The sequence below is a fragment of the Gossypium arboreum genome, chromosome 13 (genome assembly GCF_025698485.1).
Source record: "Gossypium arboreum isolate Shixiya-1 chromosome 13, ASM2569848v2, whole genome shotgun sequence".
Classification (NCBI taxonomy): Eukaryota; Viridiplantae; Streptophyta; class Magnoliopsida; order Malvales; family Malvaceae; genus Gossypium; species Gossypium arboreum.
In genome coordinates, this window is record NC_069082.1 from 50,027,574 (window position 1) to 50,035,008 (window position 7,435).

Consider the following 7,435-nt stretch of genomic DNA (forward strand, 5'->3'; position numbering starts at 1 on the left):
CAGACTCATCTTGAGAATAAATCAGAATATCATCTATAAAGACCACAACAAATTGGTCTAAATATAGTTTAAAAATTCTATTAATCAAATCCATAAATAATGCAGGTGCATTAGTTAAACCAAACGACATCACAAGAAATTCATAATGTCTGTACCTGGTCCTGAATATAGTTTTCGGCACATTTGGATCTTTAACCCGCAACTGATAATAACTAGAAAGTAGATCAACCTTCGAGAATACTTTTGCTCCTTTCAACTGGTCGACCAAATCTTCAATTTGCGGTAATGGATACTTATTCTTGATTGTAACTTTGTTGAGCTGACGGTAATTAATTCACGATCTCATTGATCCATCCTTTTTCTTAACGAACAGAATCGGTGCGCCCCAAGGTTAGAAACTAGGTCGTGCAAAATCTCTATCTGTTAACTCTTGCAACTGAGTTTTCAACTCTTTCAACTTTCTAGGAGTCGTTTTGTACGGAGCTATCGATATCGGTAATATTCTCGATACTAACTCAATAGCAAATTCAACCTTTCTGATTACTGGTAACCTGAGTAACTCCTCTATAAATACATTTGGATATTCACAAACCACAGACACTGATTCAAGTTTCAACTCAGACATTTTAGAATCTAGAACATAAGCAAGGTATGCATTGTAACCTTTTCTCACATATTTTTATGCTGTCATAGCTGAAATAAAAATAGGCAACTTGCTTGGGTCATCTGATTCAATTTGAAGTGTTTCACCATTCTGACATTTTAGTACAATAAGCTTTCATCTACAATTCACTACATCATCATGCAGAGTCAGCCAATCCATACCCAGAATCACATCAAACTCGTTAAATGAAAAAATCATTAGATTGGCCGAAAAGCTATAACCCTGAATCATCAAAGGACAACCTCGCAGACTTTATCAACTAACACATACTGACCTAGGGGGTTCGATACTTTAACCATAAATTTAGTGGACTCAACAGGTAAAATTTTACTTAACACTAGATTTGTGCATACATACAAATGAGTTGATCTAGGATAAATCAAAATAGTAACTTTAGTTGCAAATATATAAAAAATACCAGTAATAACATCTGGAGCAGAAGCTTCCTCACGTGCACGGATGGCATAGGCTTTAGCTGGTGCTCGTGCCTCGAACCTCATAGTTGAGTCCTTAGTCACACTTCGACTATTATTCACATTTCTAGGGTTCCTTGGTGGTCTCCCTCTCGTAGCTATATTGCTCGGTCAAATAGTCTGAATATTTTCTTTTTAAGGTAACTCAAGACAATCCCGAATAAAATGCTCCTGCGAATCACACCTGAAATAGGCTCCATCATTCATTCGACATTCGCCAAAGTGTCATTGTCCACATCATTGACAATCAGGTTTGTTGGTTTTAACACTACCAGCGCTTGCATGTTGCTTACCATGATCCCTGTTAGGATATCCCTCTGAAGTAGTCGAACGATGATGGTAATACTTCAATCTCTTTCAAGACGAATGATATGATTTCCCAATTGATCTCTTTCTTGAATCTTTAGCTTCAGAATCGACTTTCTTTTTTCTTTACTAAGCTCCTCGACTTTATGTGCTTTATCAACCAAAATAACTAATTCTTTCGACTTGAGAATTATGACTAAAAGCTTTATGTCTTCATTCAACCCGTCTTTTAACTGTTTACACATAGAAACTTTGGTTGGAATGCATTCTCAGCGTACTTACTCAATTTGACGAACTCTCTTTCATATTCAGATACTGTCATACGACCCTATTTAAGCTCAAGAAATTTTTTGCGCTTTTGATAAAGGAACCTTTGACTTATATATTTCGTTCTGAACTCAGTTTGAAATAATTCCCATGTGATCCACTCTCTTAGTACTACAAAAATCAACGGGTTCCACCATTGATATGCTGAATCTTTCAATAGTGATACAACGCATTTAACACACTCAGTCAGTGAACAAGATAACTCATAAAAAACTCAGATAATATTTTCTAACCAAAAATCAACTCTCTTAGGATTATCATCTATTGTAGCCCTAAATTCTTTAGCCTATATTTGCGAATTTTATCAACAGGTGGCTTACTCACGCGTAAAGGTTCTAAACCTTGAGGAACTACGGGGACCGATTGGGGATCAGGTGGTGGTGGAGGTTGTTAAGTAGCTAGATTTGTTCGAACGAACGTTATGAACTACTCATTCATCATTTGAAAGAAAGTTTCCTTAGTCTCTTCTTCCTGGTCCTCAGATACGAGCCTAAAACCAAATGACGCTACTCCGTGAACAGAGGCTTGCGCATTACTTTCTACATCGTCGGAGTCTGCTCGGTTTGAATCTATTACTATATGAAAATAGTGTCAAGAGTTATCATACTATCATAGTTTATATAATGACATGTATATCTAGACTTACATACGCTACGTTTAGTTCGAGAATTAGCTAAATCGTAATTCTGATACCACTAAATGTAATACCCCTAAACACCTAACCAATTCCTTCATTAAATTAACTACCAATTGAATAAAATTCACTATGACATTTGCCATAATGATCATATACCAAAAACTCATGTACAACCAATACAAAATGACCATTTTCCCAACTAGCATATACCATAACCAATTTGACCCAAAAGATATCACTTCCAAACTACCAAAACTAGCCATTTTTGAACATTATGCTACATTCATTCCACACCAATTGTTACCATACCATTTCCATCAACATTTCCATACCATTATCTTAACCAACACAGCACCAAATTAACAACGCACAAAATACTATATAATCTTAAAATCATACCAACTAATTCATCAACCAAGATAACATATATACAAGCCAGACATAATGGCTAAATTCATTAAACAAAACACCTATACATGCCGTTATAACCATGACTCAAAATCATCAAAATTTATAGATTTAGCCGATGGATAGTGTGATGGATCTCCAACAGCCTTCCTGTAACACCCCTCACCCGTATTCAACGTTGGAATTGGGTTATGGAGCATTACGGGACTTACAAAACAATTAAACAACTATATGGCATACATAACATCATTTCATACATTCATCATTCAAACTCACTCAATTTGTCCCTAATACGAGCCTACGAGGCCCTAAATATACTTTGGGAGTGGTTCGGGACTAAATCGAAAACTTAAGAAACTTTCGCAAACTTGGAAAATTTTTCTCAAAACAAGGGACACACGCTCGTGTGGCCAGGCCGTGTGTCTCACACGGCCACAAGACATGCTGGTGTCACAAGTTGTGTCGACAATCAAAATGGGAGGACATGGTCGTGTCCCAGCTCATGTCCTACCCCGTGTAACTTTCTGTCTTGGGTCACACGGCCAACACACAAACCCGTGTGCCCTAAAAAGGTCACACATGCCCTTGTGCCAGGCCGTGTGCTAGGCCATGCCAAACCTGTAGGGTATACTGACTTATGTGCGGTTGTGTGTAGCATACTGACTTGATTTAAATTTTAACACGAAGGGACACATTGCCATGTAACAAGACTGTGTGTCACACACGGCTGAGACACACGCCCGTTTTTCTTCCTGTGTGGACAATAATAGGCTATTTGCCAAGCCATTTTGCCACCCAATTTGGTACACAGCTTCACCTGCACATATGACACCAAAACAAAGCATAATAGGTAACCCAAAACAACCAAATCAAACATAATTCATACCATTTCATCTAAGCATTTCTTAGACTAAACCATAATCACAAACATCTTCATTTCATCAACCATTTCCAAGCAAACATTAAACATATCAATCCATAAGCACATAGCTTCACAATTATCAACTATTTGACATCTATAATACCAACTATCAATAATATTTCAAACCAACTTCAATCACCCAATATAAACCAAGTGAACACTTATATATATACAAAGATGTATAATGACTTGAAGAAATTGTATTGGTGGCCGGGTATGAAGAGAGATATTTCTGAGTTTATTTCTAGATGTCTAATTTGTCAGCAAGTAAAGGCTAAACACCAAGTACCTTTGGGTTTACTTCAGCCTGTGATGGTTCCCGAGTGGAAATGGGATAGAATCACTATGGACTTTGTGACAGTTTTTCCCTTGACACCAAAAAATAAAGATGCCATTTGGGTTGTGGTTGATAGGCTAACGAAGTCGGCTTATTTTACTCCAGTACGTACTGATTACTCACTTGATAAGTTAGTTGATTTGTACATTGGTGAAATTGTCAGATTACATGGAGTGCCTATTTCGATTATATAGAATAGAGATCCAAGGTCCACTTCGCGATTTTGGAAAATGTTGCAAGAAGCTTTAGGTACAAAGTTAAACTTTAGTACCGCTTTTCACCAGCAAACTGACGGTCAGTCTGAGCGAGTAATTCAAATTCTTAAGGATATGCTCTGATGTTGTATTCTTGATGTAACACCCCTAACCCTTATCCGTCGCTGAAACAGGGTTACAGAGTGTTACCAGTACATACAAAACATTTACAGATTAATCGAAACATTACTATTCACTTTCTGAGATCATATATATATAACGACCTTTATTTAGGCCCTCGAAGCCCAACAAGAACATTAAAATCAAGTCGGAACTTAACCAATTTCTCATAAAATTTTTCGCTTAATTTTTTTAAAAATTTTACTTGTGAACAGTACCCACATGCCCGTGTGATTAGGCTTTGTGGATTCCACATGCCCGTGTGGCTTGGGACACACCAGTTTGGCTTGTCTGTGGAGTTTTCTGTTTATGACATCATGATCAATTTAAGGGCACACGGCCACATTGCACGCCTGTGTCCTAAAGTCGTGTTCCATACACGGCTGAGACACACGGCCGTGTCTCTGCCTGTGTGGTCAATACCTAAGCTATTTTCTAAGCCTTGGTCAACCTTAATCTCTTACACATTCATACAAAATCAAAAGCATATAACATGGTATTCATTTAATGATTAAACATTCTTAATTAAACTACAAACATAGTATTTGTATGTCATCATACATGTATCTCTCATACTCATTTTACCTTGTCTATTATGGTACCACTTATACTTTTATACCATAATTATCATCTTGCCAAATATTTTCAGCTTAATCATCAAGCATTCATATTTAAAGCTAGATCATATCTTCATAAAATACCACATTTCAGATGCGCAGAATAAAATACTTGCCTGAGACATTTCAATCCAACTTCATACCCAACAAGCATCATATTGAAACTAGTTATATATATATACATGTCATGATATGTATCATTCTCATACTATTTTCTTATAAACACATATCATTTATTTTCCTCCTCCTCCTCTCCATTCCACATCCTTAATGTATATAACATTCTTGTAAGTACTATTTCACAATTTACTTATTAATGATCACAACAAGCTATTCACACGAGTCATAGTCACTCAATTATTTATAATTCAAGTTACTGAGCTCCAAATTAATATCTGTAAATTTTTCCTGAAAATAACCTCACATATCATTCCACCATAAAATTTTCAGAATTTTTGGTTTAGCCAATTAGTACAGTTTATTCATTTACGTTTCCCCTATTTCACTATCCAACAGTTCTGACCTCTCTTCACTAAAAATTAATTATATCACAGTACAGAACTCGGATAATGTTCCCGTTGATTTCTATTGAAAATAAACTCATTAAGGATTCCAATCATATAAATTTGAGCCTCAAATAAATTTTCTCCAATTTTTAGTTATTTTCCAAATTCAAAACAGGGGAACCCGAATTCATTCTGACCTTGTCTCACAAAATTCATTATATCTCATAATTTACAATTCAATTGCTTACAGTGTTTCTTCTATAAGAAACTATACTCAATAAGCTTTAATTAAATATTTTTTCATCCTCTAATTCAATTTTTAAAATTTATGGTGATTGTTCAAAGCTAACCTACTGCTGCTGTCCAAAACTATTTTAGTTCAAGATGTTTATTACCATTTTTCCTCTAAATTTCACTGGTCATACAATTCAGTCCTTGCTCAATTAGCCCATCTATTAAGCTAATTTTTCTCAATTAACATTTTATTCCATCATTCTAAACTATTACACAACCTTTGAAAATCAGAATTTTAACACTAAACCTTAATTCACAACTTTTTCAGAATTAGGTCTTAAAATCAATTTCTATTGAAATTACTTGATAAAATCATCAAACAACAAAATCAAAGCTTCAAATTCATTTTATTTCATCATAAACAACCAACACTTATCAATGGTAGCTTTCAATTTTGTCCATAAAATCAAAAACTAATGAATTAAACACTTGGACCTAATTGTAAAAGTCACAAAAACAAAAAATCTCAAAGAAAAGGGAAAGAATTGAACTCACATATGTCAAAGTATGAAGAACCAGCAACTTTCAGACCTCCCATGGCGTTTTTACTGAAGAAAAATGATGATATCTCTAGATTTTTCAATTTTGTCTTGTTTTATATGTTTAATTTGCAAAATTTCCCATTTTGCCCTTGTTTCTCCTTGTCTTTTTGCTGATTTTCTTGCCCAACCGTCCAGCCCATACAATTTGGGTCCAATTGCCTTTTAAATCCCTCCTTTTTAATCACTTAAACTATTTAATCACAATTTAACAAATTTTGAACTATTTTCAATTTAGTCCTTTTTAATTAATTGACTAACCAAACGTTAAAATTTTTTAACGAAACATTAATAACTTAATAACACTACATAAATATTTATAAAAATATTTATGGCTCGATTTATGAATCTGAGGTCTCGATACCTCGTTTTCAACCCAATTTACTTGATTAATTCTTTTAAAATCGCAAAATTCACTAATTAAAAAAATTCTTTTAAGTTCGCGCTTGGCCCATAATTATTATTTATTAAAATTTCTAAACTTACTCGTCGGATTTAGTGATCTCATATCACTGTTTCCGACACAATTGAAAATTTGGCTGTTACAACTCTCCCCCTTTTAAGGATTTTCGTCCCCGAAAATATTACCAGAAGAAGTTGCTTTCAACTCTCATGAAAAACTTCCACAGAATTTCCCAGAATCACAACCGAATTAACCTCAAATATCTCTTCCCAATAACCTTTAGACTGTAGCACACAGTGTTGGAGCATATCGTTAAGATCTCACTTATTCTCTCATAATTACTTATACTCAATTGATTTGTTCAATAAAAATTCTGTACATAACGAAATGATCATATGAATCTTTCTTTGTCAAATGATCAACCAGAATCAAATAACATCTTATTTTTCAGAGAGAATGAAAATCTCGATACGAAATCTATGGCAATTCTATCTCACAACTTACTCGTCTCATCACTAACTGTATTAGTACTAAATACACTTGGTTTCTCGTCTTTTACCTGTTAACAAATCAATGTCTAAATACGAATCCAAAATATCATTGAACACATACAATCACTAGCACAACT